Raw genomic sequence first — 17,577 nt, 5'->3', positions numbered from 1 at the left:
AATTTTGTTCATTATTCACAGTAGATCAAATGCAGAAGTAACTCAAGTGTCCACTGATAGATGGATAAATAAAACATGATATATATAAACATATATATACAATATATTATAATATATATAATATATTGTATATATATGCAGTGGAATATTATTCTACCTTAAAAAGAAATGGCATGGGTAACCCTTAAGGACATTATGCCAAATTAAATGAGCCAGTCACAAAGAGATATCTCAATATGATTTCACTTATATGAAGTGCTTAAAAGAGTTTTCAAAATTATAGCAAGTAGAGAGAAGAACAGTGATGGCCAGAGGCTGGGGTGGGGGTAAGAGTTACCATTTAGGTATAAAGTTTCAATGTTACAGAATGAACAGAGTTACGGAGATGGATGGTGTATTAGTCACGGGAACAAAAGGCCCGACACCCATAACTTAAGGGAGAAGAGGGTTACTTTGCTCAAGGTTGCAGTGGATTCAGTCCAGGGTTGGCTGACTCCAACGCCCCTCCATGGTCCAAACACCTCCCAAAAGTCCCCCTCTGAACACACAAGATTTTGGAAGAAGATTTTGGATCTGAAGAGTAGCAGATGATGCTGACGGATGCCCAAATCTATAAATGCGTTTAACACCATGAAATTGTATACTTAAAATGGATAAGAAAATAAGTTTTATGCTATGTACATCTTACCATAATAAAAAATCAGAAAGTAAATTATGGTCATAGTTCATTTTATTGTTAATTTTTATAAGCTTTCTCTCTTTCATTGGTTGTCCTCATGGGTGCCCGAATGACTTTCTAAAATTCAGATTCTTCATGTTACTTCCCTTAAGCCTTTCATGGATTCACCACTGCTTAGGAAGTAGATCCCAACACAGCAAAACTCTGGGTCATTCCAAGGTAGCTCTGTGGTCTCACTGTTCACTCTCTCCTGTTTCAACATCCCTACGAAGTAACTATACTCACAGGAACTATTTTCAGTCCCCACAACGTGCATGCAGTGAGTGTCCTGCTAAATATTTAACTTGGATGCTTTCCCTCTCATGAAAGAAGCACCCTAAAATCTCTTTGCTTGTCTGTGGTAGAGCAAATAATCTTTAGACACTGATCAAGTGCTTGCAGCCCAAAGAAGGAATATTTACAACCATATACACCGACTCTAGAGAAGCCAGGGGGTCGTGAGGAAATATGCAACTATACTGACTGCCCAGAAGCAGTGACTAATAGGATCAATCTAGGGCCGGGGATTTAGCTCAGTAGTTCCACCGCCTGCCTCGCAAGCACGAGGTCCCAAGTTCAATCCCTGGTACCAAAAAAAAAAAAAAAAAACAAGAATCAATCCATTTCCAGAATTGAAAAAGGAAAGCTGCCCAATTCCTGGGTGTGTGAGTCCCTAGACAGGAAAAGAGAAGAGGAAGTCTAGGCCTGCAGGACATAAGTGGTTGGTCCAGTCTGATGGCGTGCTCTTGCAGTAGCTGATATCTCAGAGAATGACTCTGTATGTGACCAGAAGACCCAAGCTTTGTGCCTAGACACCCCTCGCTCTGCTGAGGCCGTGGATCTTGCAGCCTTTGTGACCATAACAACGGGTCTCTGGCCACCATCATCTCATGTGGACTGTGTAGGTCCAGTGTCACCAAGTGACACCACGAGGCACAAACGATAACAAACTGACTGCGTGCTCTTCACATAAGGGTGTGGACATCAGTGATGAGTTTGTGTTGAGCTGTGCATGCTCTGGAATTTTAGATTACTCAGAAAAGTCAGGAAATGCAAAGGAGAGGTGCCAAATGTCTGCTAATATGCTGTGTGTGGACTTGAGCCATCTTTAGGGGAGTAGGACAAAAGAGAAACCCTCCTTGTGCCAATTCTGTGGATCAGCAATTACCTGTTGTCCCTCTGACTTCCCACCACCTGGACTGTCACTCATATCCCTGTCTTACTTACTGTCAGCTCAAGTGTCTTCCCTGACACACTGACCCTGGGGCCTGGGTACACAGTGCAAGATCAGGCAAACAGCCTCTCCCAGACTGCGCCCTCCTCTGCACCCTGCAAGCTCGGCTGCCTGACTACAAGGCCCCAGGTTTGCCCCTGCTCTGTGCTCGGCTTTGACACTGTCTAAAACATGGACTGCACATCAGTAAGAGAGCTAAGGTCTTTGGTAGCAAGGATACCAAAGGATACACCAAACTCTCGGCCCTCAGACTATGACCCACGAGAGCTGTAGTTTGCTTCTTAGCCCTTAGAGTTGAGTGAATAAAATAGGTAAAAATTTGGTCCTTAGTGAATGGTGTGTTTAGAGAAAGACAGAAGGCTAATGAGGGGGTCTTGGGATTTCTTGAGTGACAGGCTAAGCCTGATTCTCGGGATGTCCCTTGGAGCTCACCAGGAATAAAGTTTAGAATTCAATTAAAGAGAAGAGGAGGAGGAAGCGGTGGGAAGCGGGAGCTGTTGGGATGGCATCACACACTGTGGTCAGCGGCTCACTCCAGACTGAGCCAGTGGCTCTCAAAATACAAGAAGATACAGGAAATTTTGGAAACCAAAATCACTATTCCTGCAGAATGTGAGTCCGGACACCTGACATAAAACTGCACAAAATCTGAAGCATGACAGATGCAGTTTCATGTATTCAGCACTAGATTCCCTGGAATATCAAGAAGTAGCCTGGATAGGTTTGTGAGGAAGGCGTCATCCCAGGTGGCATGGTGAGGCTGGCACACTGGAGGGTGGACCCTGCTGGCGGGGACCCTCACCCCGTCCAGGGTTTCCAGAGCCCGCCGGGTCCACATGGTCACCCACACATCAAAAGCTCAGCTTGCAGCTCCCTCGGTGCTCAGTTGATAAATTTATTTGATGTCGGAGCTGTGGAAATGCAATGAGTGTGCAGGGCTGTGCAGATGAGCACGATGTTTATAATATCTGAAAGAAAATCCAGTCTTGAGACAATGAGAAGACAACGGAGTAAACAATCCAACCCTCAGGCAGTGGTTTGGAGACCACAGAACATTACAGTGGAAGTAACGGAATGTCTTCTTCTATATTTATATCATTCATGTATGTAAGCATTCTTCCACAAGTTCCTCCAAACAAGAAAAATTGTTCATTTGAAACTCTCCAGAAACAGAGAAGGTAACCTCTCACCCAGGCCTGCTCCCAGCTCAGCTGCATGATTCTGAGAAAATCAGAGGCCAAGAACTCCCATGTGCTCTTCACTCTCTTCAGGTAGCCTGTTCTATCCCAATTAGTTTGGACCTTTTTTTTCTGATTTTTTTAAGAGCATCTATGTTGTTCAAATTAAAAATTAAGTGGCTAAATACTGCAACAAGGGAACAATAGAAAAAACCCAAAGTTAGTTTCAGTTTTAGATTTTAATGCTGCCTTCCAACTGCTGATTTGCTTAAGTGATGGTTTTCCCTTTGATCCTGTGTTAAAACAGGAAAGTTCTGCCTGAAATTGGCTTCCTGGTGTGAAATGCAAGTCTTGAAGTTCAAAGCTACTTGTGAAATCCAGGCCTTGCTTTTTTCATCAATTCTTGTAAATAAGCACGAATAACAACCCAAACAACTTGACCACTTAATGTATAAACCCTAAGAATAACCATGGCTGTGTGTGTGCGTGTGTGTGCGTGTGTGTGTGTGTGTGCGTGTCCTTTCCTGAGATATGGCGGGGAACACTGAGAGAAAGTCACAATATGCTCGCTTCAGAGTCTAAGGTGAGTTCTCACAGACAAGGCCAGGGCACTTGAGGGGAAGTGCACTGAAAAAATAACCCCAAATCAATGAGGATAAGGATGAGTGACAATAAAATGGAAAGGGGCAGATTCAGACCCTGGTGCAGATGTAATGACAATAGCCCTGCCCTCCACAGGAAGCAGCTTTACCTTTTAACAAGCAGGTGGCTTTGGAAGAAGTGGGGGAAGAGGGGCTGAGCGACACAGCAGGGAGGTCCAGGGCACTTCTTCCTGTGTCTGCAGCCGGGAAGGGTGAAGCTGGCAGAACGGGCTGCCCAGACAGGAACTGTAACAAGGCTCCCATCCACCTGGGTCTTGAATTCTCCACCTTGAACCTGGGCTCTGTCATTTCTGCCCCCAACAAAGCACAGTAAAAACACAGTATCATGTGGCAGAGAGAGCCGAGGTTCCTAGAGGGCAGGCGTTCACTCAGTGATGCATAGAGTAAGCCTAGATAATAGCAGAGGAAATTTAGAAGGGATAGGAGCAAAGGCAAAGCCCACAAAAAGAAGCCTAGACAGAAAGAGCAGCAGATTCCTGCAGCTGCTTTTAACTCTCTGGTGTAACAACAGTTACGAGAATGTCTCCAACTTTGGGCAGGAAACACGCACACACGAGTTCATAGACAGACACCCCACATGGACTCATACGACAATCTTGGGAAGCTCTGCCTTGGGGTGCCTCACCTTCCTGCACCTCTGTCATGTTTTGCAAGTTCCCAGGAACACAGTAGCTGGCTTGAAAGCCTATGTTCCCTTCACCAACTCCAGTGGTGCAGCGGCCTCTGCTCTGCTCACCTTGACACCAAATGCTGGTGATCACCCATCTTTCCTACCCAATGAGGTCTCCTTCTTCCAAGAGCATGAATTCATTCTTTACCCTGCGAGAGGAAAGAAGGAGACCTAGTGGTTGATAATAGGAAATATCTTGTAAGGAAAATAGGCCCGGAATTAAGCTTCACTGTTTCTTGTTCCCATAGTTTCTCCTTTTCCCCTCATGAATCTATAAGGCTCTTTGGCTGAACATTGCACTACACCCAGGGAACAGAGTGAGTTCACCAAACAGCGCCCACTATTGTTTTACTTTGCAGAAACCTTGCCTTAACTCAACAATTTCACCTCTAGCCAAATAAAAAACCTAAAAGGTCCTGATTCAAGCCTCTGTCATTCCCTACCCCTCCAGTTTTGTGTATTTAATAAAAGCAGCAGCTAAAATTTAATAGCATTTCGAAGGCCAGGCAGCCATCTCTGAGAGTTGGCATGTTTTGCATTACAGTGCTTAGATTCAGAGAGGAAGGAGGCTGGAAATCTGCTTCTTGCTCCAAAACTGAGCTTCTTGACATCATACTGATACAGATGGTGACTGAAATACGGGAGGAGGCCAAACAAGGTACAGGTGTGTGTGTGTGTGTGTGTGTGTGTGTGTGTGGCATTGTTGTGGGCAGAATAAAGAGTTGCAAAGTTAAAAAAGGCAGTGAATATGATTTGTATTATTGTGGCAAAATTACTGGGTTAACTAATTTTCACTGAGTTATCTCAGCATGCATGGTGACCTCTGTGAACACAGGAGAATTCATTTCAGAAAACGTGCTCACAACGAACCTCCTTGGATTAGTTCAAAGGAGGTGTTTTCAAGCTGACTCACTGTTCCTTGGGTTTGTTGGTGCACACAAGAGATCTTTCCCTAAATACATCAACCTTGTTAACTATTGCGGGACTCACGCTATTTCCTATGGGAAATACAAAATATTTTGTTTTCCATAAAACATATGGGCCAAATTAGAAAGTAAATAAATGAATACTGCTCCAGAATCCATGATAACACTTGCTGAGCAGCGGGTCAGGCCAGATTTAATCTAAACTCTTTGTGCTGCGTGTAAATGATGATGTCATAGCATTTGTGTTTAATTACTCACCTCTTTCCGAAGGCTTGACTCATAATATGTTTCTCGGTTAACCACAAACACTTGTAGTACAAGATTTGTCATATAGATTCATTCACCTCCAAGTTCCACTCCTTCTTTTTCGTTCGTTGCTACATTAAGTCATAGCTCCTTAAATAGAAATTTTGAGACATTCTCTAAACGAGCCCATCTGCTGGTCTGAAGATTTCCAAGCAAAGAAAAATGGCCCCACTTCCTCTTGGCTCTCTGAGACCATTCTGGCAGGCATCATAGTCATGGAAATAGCAGGCTGGTAACAAATAAGGATTCTGCACATAAGTAGTTTTGTTCCTTGGAGAACACCTAAGACTTCAAGAACATATTGAAAGAATAAAGATCATGGGTTACAGCTTGGAAATGAGTACAAGTCGATTAAGCCAGCACATCCATACTTCTTCCTTCGTCACTCTGCCTCTTATCTCGCCTACCCCTGTGAGGAACAGAAAAATTCCAACTTAATTCTAAGCTAATTAAATCCAGCCACCTCCCCAGCTTATGTAGCACATTCCGTTAATCCACTCTTCAACAGAAAGGTTGTTTTCCACTGGTGACCACCACCATTTCTTCTGACTAATCCTGTGTGAAGCTGGTGTTTATGGAGTTTGGGCAGAAATGTGATGCAGTCCTAAAGGTATGTCTTTCCAGGATTGGTTTCATTTGCCAATATGGTGAGAAGCACCAAAGTGATGTAATTTGGAAGTTTGAAAAGGCTTTTGCTTCCCAAATCTTAATGCTACTTACCCGAAATCTCTACTTGTTAGTTTGTGAGGATTATTTTGTTTTGTTTTCTATGCTAGTGGTAAAAATGAAAAGGGCTTTGTTACAGATAGAAATTGCCACTTTATGGAGGAGGAAGAATGTTAAAATGAAAATTTCTCAGTTAACATATAGATATTGGTGGATTAAGGACAGATTAGCTGTGCCTCCAGGAAGGAGATGGAGGAAGAGTAAGGGGCATAAATCTTCAAACTCCATGTGAGCTGTGGATTGTAATTCTGGTAGTGGTCATTGCATAGTATGTGGCCCTCAACTCCTTTCTGGGACCCTTGACACAGATCAGTGGCCCAAGATCCTGTGTGAACAGAAGAATTCCTTTGCCTGTTAGATTTAAAGCAGATTAAATAGTCTCTTTGGCCTTCTTTTCTTTAGTTCGTTGGCAGAAGTCCTCAACAGTCCTCTGTGATGAAGGGAGAAACACAGAGCAGGCACACTCCGACAAGAAGGACTTGTAATGGTGAGGTGACTGCGGTCCTAAAGAAGTGTAACGCAGGAGGTGGAGACACTCAGAGGAGTGGAAGGCACCAGCAAGCCCGGTGCTCACAGAGGGGTTTCATCTGATCCAGCAGATTTGGTGGGATCTCCATACCTTCTACCCCAGGGCCAGGGAAATTGGTCTTTAAACACTAAGCTTTCAAGATTTCCTGCTTTCTGCATCTATCTGCCTGTAGACAGTATTGGAAAAGTCCTGCTTACACAATGTGATCAAAAACTATGGCAAATATTTTTTAAAGTTTTTAAAATTTATTAAAGTAAAAAAAATACATTGCCATGAATTGTCCTCAAAATCCTCCCCCTCATTTTCAACACACTTATCTTACCATGCTTGCCACTTTCGGAAGCAGCTCTGGAAGTCCTCTTTCATGAGTGTCTGCAGTTGCACTGTTGTGGCTGCCTCCATGTCCTGAATGGATCCAAAACATTTCCAGTTCGTGGTCATCTTGATTTTAGAGAAGAGTCAGGAGTCACATAGTACCAGAGTCAGTATGTAAGGTGGAAGAGGACACACCCTGTTTTTATTTGACAAAAATTACCATAAGCATTTGATTAATGAGGAGTGGTCAAAGATATGGAGCACTCTTGCTCAAACTTTTTGTTACAGTAAATACTCCCCTTTGTTTTGAGCACATTTATCCAATTCTTCTTAGCAATGTGTCTTTCACTGTAAGAAATTTTAAAAGTTTAAATCATCACCTCTGCAACTGCAGGACCGAAACTTAACCCGAGATTACCCATATCAGTCCTCCCTAGGTTTGTTTACGCTTCTTTTCTCCCAGGCCCATCACACTTAGAATCCTTTAAAAATACTTTAGGTCTATAAATTAGCTTAGTTAATAAACTTAAGGTCAGAAACCTGGTCTTAAGGAACAGATTGAGAGAGTTCAAAGAATGTTTTTGGGAAAAACATCTTAGCTTATCCATCCAAAATTAAAGAAATACAAAAATTGGTGGGACTCATGCCTTTCACCTATAAAATGGGCCACTGTCTTTCAGTGGGTGGACCAGGCTTTTCCTGTAAATCAAGTCAAAGACCAAACTTCCTATAGACTGACAAATTCCATAGATTTCCACCCCAAGACACATAAGTTTTCCCAGCTCCAAACCTTAGAGAGTTTCTCTGTCTAGAAGGCCAGAACTCTGTTTCTTTAGTGTGTGCTTTAAAATTCCTGCCTAATAAATCTCTTTATGCCTCTTACAAATAAAAGTGAAATAAAATGAACCACCGCAGTACCCTGTGGTCACCCTTTGAATGCAGACCATGTTTTCCCCTCATGCCTGTCTCACAGCTCCAGCCCAGACAGCTTGAATTCTTTCTATTTCTGTGGAGAATTTAGGAAACATGGCCGTCTCCTTTCTTCTTAAATCCAGTCTTCAGCCCCTGATATCTATGCTTCTGGTTTCTCATTCCCAGACACCACTTCAATACAGCTAGTTTTGTTTTCTTTCTTTCTTTCTTTGGTACCAGGAATCGAACTCAGGGCCTTGCACTTACCAGGCAGGTGCTGTGCCACTGAGCTGTGTCCCCAGCCCAGCTAGTTTTCTTGCAGGCACTTTTTGTCTCCTTGGAAAAAACTCCCTAAGCCACATATCAGCTACCAAGTCTTCCCACATGAGCTACCTCTGAGGCAAGGTGCTCCCCCTCGCTGACGGCCCTCTGAGCCTCCACAGTGCTCTCTAATCCTCGTGTGTGCCTTGGGCTTTGCCCTTTTGACCCCAGGCCGGAAGAATTGTCCTTTTTCGCTCTAAACACTACCTAGTTTTGTTTCCTTCTCACTTGATAGAGTCATCCTTCAGATCATGACAACTGAAACATTTTTTACAGCTGATAAGAGAATAAATTATGATGTAATGCACATACCCACACAAATGGAACCACCCTTAATCTGGGACACAATTCGTGTGGAAATGTTCCATGCTAAGAAACATCACTTGGACAGCTAATGTCATCCTTTGCCAACGCCAACAGTGTTGTGTTGGCCCTTTTCTTTTTTCCAATCTGTAAGAAAACTCGGTATGTTTATGGTTTTCTTTATAAAAGGTACTGTCATACAATGGTACATAGTATTGAATTGGCGAAAATATGAACAAATATTTTCAGCAAGACACAGCCACAAGGGAAACACTTCTCTTCAGAGCAAGTTCCAGATGGCAGAGTCCGTGTGCACAAGCAACCCTGAAATTGATCAGTTCTCTTCAGTGCAGCCGAAGGGACAGAGGGAGAGAAAAGGGGGTAATATGCAAAAAGCAGAAACCTGCAACTTCACAAAGGGAGATTTGTTTGATACAAACAAAAGCTTTCAAGGAAAAACAGGCTGAGTATCTGGAGACAACTGTAATTGCAAAGCTAGTTCTCTGTCTAACATTTGTATTTGTCAATAGACATCTTTATTTCTATCTTTGCTTCTATTTTTTATTATTGGCAAGTTTATTTTCTTTCCTATACCTTGCAAGTTTTCATATATTACCTTAAGCCTTCTTTGAAACAAGGCGGAAATTATTTGGTAGATTTTGGTAGATAAGCTCAGTATTCCTTTATTCTCCTTCCGTTTGTCCCTTTTCTTCCCTGATTCAACATCTCCTTTATAGGTCTTGGCTCCTTCACTGACCATCACATCACTCACAATTACAGTAAAGAATCCAGATACTGGTCCCAGTCTCTCATGAAATTCCCTCTTTACTGAAATGTGGACTATCCATATAATGAGAACAATATAACAAATAAATAAAATTAGGATTCTGCCAAGTCCAAGCAAGATACTTGATCATATTATGCTCTCAATATTCCTCCTTGATTGTAGAATATAAAACATGGTGGTCACCAACGTGACCTTATATTTGCTGAACATTTACCAATGCCAATGCTTGCCTTGCAGTGGAGAATGTCCAGGAAATCTCTTTTTTCTAGTTTAAACACCCCACGGGGAGAGTCCCAACTGGGGTACCCTTAGTCCAATAGGTAGGTAAAAAATGTTAGATGAGGATGAATCCCTGTCTTCTGGACTAGATGAACCATTCTAACTATCCACCTCAATGTTGTCTCTTTATTGTGTTTTCCCCCAAGGGCACAATTTGTTTTTTTCTGGAATGCTCAGTGAGCCTTCACTGTTAGCACTGAATGTGACCCATTTTCCCCCAACCAACTCTTAAAATGCTTAGTTTAGTGGGACTGGGCAGAAGGGATTGGTATCAATGGGAAATTTAGCATCCGACTTTCTCCCTCTCAGCTCTGACAACAGACAATAAGAATTTGACCTTCAAAGGTTTTGACTGCCGCAGGAAACTGTAGAATCTGTGACATTGGGTCAAATCTCCCTCTCTAGGCATTCTGGTGATCTGGTCCTCGCCCACATCCTCTTTGTTTTATTTCTGTGTCCTTTGACTTTTCTGTCTCCTCATGAAGAGCACTACATTGCCATTTGTACAGCAGGGGCCAGCAGATAAATGTTAAAACTTACCTTAGGCCCCACCTGGGGACTGTCTTACAAATTTCTCTGGCACAGAATGCCACGGAAGCATGTGGGTTTTGATATCTTTCAGTCAGGTGGGGAGGAATAATAAAAGGACAAAGTCCTAAGAGAAAAATTAAACTTTCCATAGACAGAACATAGCTGCATTTTAAGTAACCACTTTAAAGACATGGCTGCTGTCTTGGCAAAAGCTAGTAAGCCACACAAAATTAATTTCATGTTTCATTGAAGTTACTTTCAGGAATTAGCTGTTGACATAACCTATAGAGTAAGGGTGAGATACTGCAGCAATATATTATAACAACTAACACAAAATACTTCAAATCTGAACAGAGACCCAATTCTGTAAAATAATCTTGTTCTCTGTAAAAACAAATCAATAAAACTATAATTTTAACACTAATCATCTAAATGCTAATTGCTTCTGGAGCAAAAGTTTAAATCAAATTATGAGCACTTTTCATGATTTCTATGTTGAAACTAAATCACATTTTGATCTATTTCTGATTTTTGTACTCCACATAGAGAGCGACGACTGCTACCAGCAATTCAAAAGGTCAACTCCTATGTGTCTCAGTAGCTCACTGAGGGGACCTACAAACGCACACTTCTAAACATGTTGGAAGAAATGGTTGTTTTGTGCAAAACAAAATGTTTCCACTTGCTCATCAGTTGAGGAGGGTGAAGACTGTTGGCTTTGATGCTGATGTCCCTGCGTGCCCCTTAACGGTCATGTGCCCCATTCTAGCACCAGCATCTGTCATTATGATCCCACGATCGCTGGGCTGAGAAGGTCCCTGTGCTTTTCCATGTCCCTCTTTGGGTCCCAGACAACAGACATTGTTTATATAGTTCATAGTTTGTGTTTCTGCCTCTTGACTTCCAAACCTACTCCAAATCACTTATTCTCAATTGCAAAGAGTCAGACAAACATTACTGCCCTGGTGACCACTTCTTGGTTAGTTGCCATCAACTGAACACATGCATCAGCACATCCAGAAGAGTGCTTCCAATCTTTTTGTCTTTTAAATTTTACCTTTTCAAGTAGTCTATGAAGGTGAGAATTCATTTCATACAGTAGAATTTGGAGACCTACTAGAAATATCGATATCTCAAGTATTGGCTAGGTGAATGTATTTCTTTGACTATGATTTCCAAATTTCATAGCGGACCCATTGCTTGAAGCCATGGGAACATTTTCCTCTTCCAGTCTAGCCTCCCCATCTACCAGACAATCATTACCACAACCAGGCTGCGTAATAAGGCATCTCAAACTCAGTGGTTTAAAACAAAGACTGCTCCACTCACACTTCTGCAGAGTAGCTGAGGTCAGCTGGTCTAGGTTGATCTCCACCATCCCGGCTCCATTCTTCCAACTGCATCAGGGTCTACTTCATGGGATTTTCCATTGTTTTTCTCAAGGCAGAGGCATTAGAGGGAAGTGGAAATACACGTCACTTAAGGGCTCATCTTCAAACTGGCAACCACCACGTATGCCCCCACACCTTGGCCAAATGCAAGACATACAGCTGAGCCCTAAGTTAGGAACCAGGGAGACATACTCTGCTTCTTCTGGGGTGTATGAAGTCACACGGCGAAGGGCAGGACAGAAGTATCGAGGCCAACAAGTCAATCTATCTCCCAGGGCAACCAAGTTGTCTGTGGCCAAAACTCAAGGAATTAACGATGGTGTTATTTGAGAAAGACAGCTTTCTCAGCAAGGAAGGAGGCCCTACAACATCTTCCGCCTGAATTTCTCCTTCACTTGGCCATCATGCTGGTATCCCACACAACTGGGGGCTGACTGAGACATTTCTTAGTGAAATTCAAATCCTCTCAATTCGTGCAAAGTGACAGAATACTGACAGTTATGATCAGTCGTGTCTCCAGCCCTAGGTTGACCAATTTGGAAGAGAAATTTGTGTAGCGATATGCAGTCTCTGAATTCTTGACCCACAGAACTGTGAGAAATAATAAAATTGTCATTTTTCTTAAGTCACCGAGTTAAGGGGCAGTTTGAAACACAGCAGTGGATAAGTGAAATTGTTCCAGATGTCTGTGTTCCAAGAGGGAGAGTCGGGGTCTCACCACTGCTTGTTTTCTCTCAAGGCTTCCAGAAGAATGTGTCCCTTGGCCTTCTCAGCTTCTAAGACACCAGTGCTTCTTTGCTTAGGACTGCATGGCTCCAATCTCTGCTCTCATCACTCCACGATATCTCTCTTTTCTGCCTACTCTGCCTGTCCCTTCTAAGGACCTGCGATGGTTTAGATGTAAAGTGTCTCCTCAGGCTTGGTGTGGAACCTTCAGAAAGTGGCTGGATTTGGGGGAGCTGTAGTCACCTGTCAATTCATCTGTTGAGGAATTCGGGCTGACTGTGCCTTGGGAAATGGGGCCTGGTTGGAGGTGACAACTGGGCGTATGACCTGAAGGGTGCTTTGTGAATCAGATGTTAATATGATCCTCATTGTTTTAATAAAGTAAATTATATAAATCTTAGCGACACATGTGTAAATTAGCTGAGTAGAGCAAACTAGACCGAGTCCAATCAGGCCACATCTGCAGGTATATGTCAATAATCTATGTCGGCTTTGCTCACTTGTCAGTGAGGCCATCGTGCCCCATGTGAAGATCAGAGATAACTGGGAAAAGATGCACATGCCCTGTCTGGCTCTGACACTAACAAAGCACCCAGCAAGAAGAGCTGAAGTTCTAGACACTGATCGTCCACACTGACCTCAAACATTGTTGGTCTCAACCTATGTGGGCCATGGAAAGACACAGGATTTCTGTCCAAAGAACCAAAATGCAGAGCTGAGAGGACTGAGGTCCTTGTCCCTCTATGTGATATGGGGATGGTTACTGGACTCCCCTGAGCCTCTGTTACCTCAAGTGTACAACGGGGATGACTACTCCTAGCTACTTTTATCTATCTTGTGCCATTACAGTGAGAAGCAAGGCTGATAATAGCCATGAGAAGTTTCAGGTAAAAGTAAAATGTTTTACTGTCCTATCTTTTATTAAGAATGAATTGTTTTACACAGATTTCCAAAAAACAAAGAACTTTTCACATCCACAGTTTGCACAAATAACAGCTAATTGTTGTTTCCCTTCATTTGAGTCAGCAGCTCAATGGTGTTTGCAGTTTGTCAGGTTTAAAAATAGATGCTAGTCTTCTACTTAACACCGGTTTAAGCAATTTAGGCTTGGCCATGGGTACTAATTGCATCTATTCCCATTTCTAGTTTAGAGGCTTCTTAAGACTGTTTAGAAAACCTGTGGGCAGGGAATAGTTTACAAAACAGCATGTGATGAGTTGAAGTAAATGAATTAGAAACATATGGATCAAATTTCCCTGAAAATACATCAGGATTGAAAAATTAAGGGGAAAAAAGCACTTGGCTTTACTCAAACACGTAAAGGCAAGCTTGGAAGACTTGAGCAACCTAAAATCTCTTGGGCTTCCTCTCCATTGACTTCTGCTGTCTTTACCCAATTTCCCCCTTTCCCATGCAGGAGTTTATGATTCTAATATTTCTTGATCTAGGATTCTAAGATTCTCAGAATGTATACACGCGAAACCTCACCCATCTGTCATGAACAGTGTGGGATGATGAAACAAAACTTAGTACATAAATACTTATCTTAGAAGAAATCGATATAATTCATTGAATACAATGTATCACCTACAACAATCACCTATCACCGTCAGAGTATCCTGAAACTAAAGACTGTGGTTTTGGGTATCAACCAGTGCTAGACGGTAGAGTATTCCATTCAGCCAAGTTCTCTGTGGCATTTGTAATAGCTCCTCTATTTTCAAATGTCACTGAAGAAGGCCAGCGCAATATTCCAGGAAACAGAGCCTCTCTCAGACCAAGACTTAAGCCTCTTGACATCACCTAAATTTTCCTTCTCTTATTATAAAAAGAATCAATAAGAATTTGCCCCATCGTTAATACCTAACAGAAGTGATGAATTAAGAGGCCAGGATTCAAGTTAATGGGCATGTGGGGAGATCACAGAAATTTTTATTCCAGTTCCTTCTTACTTTTCTTCCCACTTAACTTTAGAATTTCTTCCTTTTATTGAAATTCTAGACAGATTCTCCCTGGCTTTTAATGAAGTACAATCAGTGGCCATTTAAAAAAAAGTCTATTCCATTTAATGTCTCTAATGGATTTCCCATTTGCACTAAGAGTAACGTTATGAACCAGGGGTGATTAAACTGAGATGAGAAAATAAAAGGGATCATCATTTCTTAGTGGTCTGAAAGTCATTAGTGAAACTGCAGCTGGAACTTAGGTCTCTCTGCTTTGTCTTTTATTTATATAAACTTAGGAAGCCCGAGTTATTAATCGGACTTCCTCCCTAATAAAGTTCTGCCCACCCCTCCGGACACCAGCGCTTCCTCTGAACTGCAGTAGGCTTTGTCTGAACCCACTTAGCATTTCTCTCCAAGCACAAATGTTTCACATGCCCATGTGGCCTGCCCTGCCCACCGAACTGAATATTCTGAAGGCAGGAACGGTAAGAGCATCAAAGACCCCAGACATAGTGCGCGTGAGCACAAAAGTACAGTGAACGCTTACTTTAAAAACATTACAGTGAAAGACACGTTGCCATGAATCCCCCTCAAAAATCTTCCCCTCACTTGTCACTTATCCCCTGATTCTTCCCACTTCCTGCAGCAGCTCTGGAATTCCTCTCTCCTCAGTGTATTTACTTGCACTGTTGTAGCTGCCTCAATGTTGTGAATAGATTCAAAACATCTACCTTTCATGGTCATTTTAACTTTGAGGAAGAGCCAGGAGTCACACTGTGCCAGATCCGGTGAGTAAGGTGGATGAGGACATGCTCATGTTTTTACAAGCCTGCTTTTCATTGGATAGCAGTTGGCAGCATCATTCACTGAATTTTTGATCACGGCTCATAAAGACACTCAGGAAAGAGGACTTGTTGAACACTTCGGAAAGTGACAAGAACGGTGGGATAAATGTGTTTGAAGTGAGAGGGAGGATTTCAATGGAGACTAATGGCAACATGTCTTTTATTGTAATAAATTTTCAAAATTTAAATATTCACCATACGCTTTGATTATACTTTGTATGATGCACCTGCACTATGCTCAAGATGCAGATTTTTATTATTCTTTCAGCTTTGTCATGTTAATAATAAGTAATCCTCTAGTCTGATACCTGGTTCACTAAGGAGGCTCACATACTTCGTGAAGTGTACAAAGTCTGAAATGTGAACAAAAGCTGACAGATTCCGTTACTTTTAGCAGTATATAATCACAGTCCTTGAAGACTTTCAAATGATGTTCACTCATGTGCAGAAAGGACACCAGCTCTAACTTTTCTCCATTCCCTTCCCCCTTGAATGGTGTTGATGTGGCAACTCCAGAAGCAGTCGAGCTTTTTCAGAAAGGATCCAATTTTATGTCCCTCCCTCTTTTTTTTAAACCAAGTTGTGTTTATTTTTCTGGGTCAACTTGATAAATTGTGAGATTCAGTATTAGACAGTTGGGTAATGTATGTTTTATTTTGTTTTAATGTGCTGCATTTATTATACTCCTCTGTCCTGAACCAAGTGGCCTTTTTATTATTAAAAATCTAATGAAAACAAAGTTCACAAAGAGGCATTGTTAAAGAATACACTTATCATTTTTTTTCTACTAGGTGAACTTACAAGAGTATGTTTTTTTAGGTCTGAGCATGAATGACAAGCTGCTTGCTTCAGATTTATGTAGAATTTATAATAAAAATGAATCTTACATTTATTTTAAAACAAAGTCTAAATTAAGTGGATTCATAAGCCACTGCAATAAAAAGTTGATTGAAATCTACACCTTGAAAATTTCTCTATAAAGAATATTTGACATCTTTCTAATAGATCTGTTTTACTGAAGCAAAGTTTTAAGTTAATGTCAGGCTGGGAAAGAATAATAATGTTTTTAATACTTCCTTATACCTTGTTACATTTGTTCCAACTTATTTCAGAGCATTTTTTTTCTTAAATTAGGTAACAACTGCAACTCACAGTTAATAATTCTGAGAATATTTACCAGGTCCCAGTCTTCTCTTTGCATTTCAATGTCAAAAATGAATCCTCTTCAACTTTCATCAACCCACCCGTGGGTGGAAACGGCTCTCATGTTTCTCTGTATCTGGTTTGCTGAGGGACTAACTCTGCACTAGACAGTCTTTTCAAGGACGTTTGTATATTGAACAGCCTTGGAAGACAGCCAGCAGGATCCTCCAGAGGGAAGCACAGACATCTTAGCAATTACCTGGAGAGATTTAGCAGCACTGAGCTCGAGGTTCCTCTTTGTAATGCCCCTCAGTACACTCAGGCAGTGACCTCCCTCTCACCTGGATCCTCAGGCCACAGGGAACCAGCACAGGCAAATGCTCCTACTCTGGCTGCTGCTGCTGCTGCTGCTGCTGAGAGCAGAAAATTTACCTGATCCACAAGCTCCTGCGCTTCCTAGCTATCATGAAAGTGATAAGCTGACTTGTTAGCTTCTAAGTAAGGCAAAATAAGCTTTTGGTTCTTGTCTTGCATTTTCTGGACTTTTTGAAAATCATGCTCTGATTTTATAAAACTGAGACTGCATACAGACAAGCCTGGCGGTTAAGAAATCAAAAGCTCAGCCAAAGCACCCAGTGGATCAATTTGTGTCCGAACTTAAATATTTAGTCAAGTGTTGAGTTGACCCATTACGCCACCGACACCTGAATAGTTTAAGTTGTTTCTTGTTTTAAGGACTAAACTAAAAAGTAAAATAGTTTAATCTCTAACCTTCAATTCATTGTTTAGAAATTACACAGAGGGGGTTGGTTTAGCCCCCTTTTCCTATTAGAGTGCACGATAGGATAGGCTGTTTATCAGGTCATGAAATACTTCCTGAAGTTGGAGTGTGAAGCTCGGCGCCTGCCTGCTCACCTGCTGAGGAGCTGGAAGAGGAACGCAGTACAGTGGTAGCTCTCTGCAAATACATTGGAGGAAAGTTGAACTTCCTTAGAAGCCAAGGGGATTAAAAAGATGAGCTGAAAGTGGCAGAGCAGAGTAGAACACGGGCCACTGTCCCGGAGCACAGGGGCACCTCGCAGGGCGGCAGCACATTCTCAGTGACTTGGCGCTCTAAGCCCAGGTCAGA

At 42.0% G+C, this 17,577-nt stretch overlaps 1 long non-coding RNA gene across 2 annotated transcripts; it reads right to left on the bottom strand.

The window, feature by feature from the left end:
• Positions 1 to 722: 722 nt before the first annotated feature.
• LOC147828481 (uncharacterized) lies at positions 723 to 17,007 on the bottom strand. 2 transcript variants are annotated; one of them, XR_015450759.1, is made up of 4 exons: positions 11,727 to 17,007; positions 5,647 to 7,460; positions 3,882 to 4,611; positions 723 to 2,920 (listed from the first exon to the last, which is right to left on the bottom strand). It is a non-coding gene; the product is annotated as an uncharacterized LOC147828481 (long non-coding RNA). The 2 variants fall into 2 exon arrangements; XR_015450758.1 differs by having other exon boundaries at positions 723 to 4,611.
• Between the last annotated feature and the right edge of the window lie 570 nt (positions 17,008 to 17,577).

Source organism: Heterocephalus glaber, unplaced genomic scaffold, assembly GCF_053883595.1.
Source record: "Heterocephalus glaber isolate CG9 unplaced genomic scaffold, H.glaber_assembly_v1.0 deba00001067, whole genome shotgun sequence".
NCBI classification, from domain to species: domain Eukaryota; kingdom Metazoa; phylum Chordata; class Mammalia; order Rodentia; family Bathyergidae; genus Heterocephalus; species Heterocephalus glaber.
Note: the sequence above shows the minus strand (reverse complement) of the source record. Positions and strands in the feature narration are given on the sequence as shown.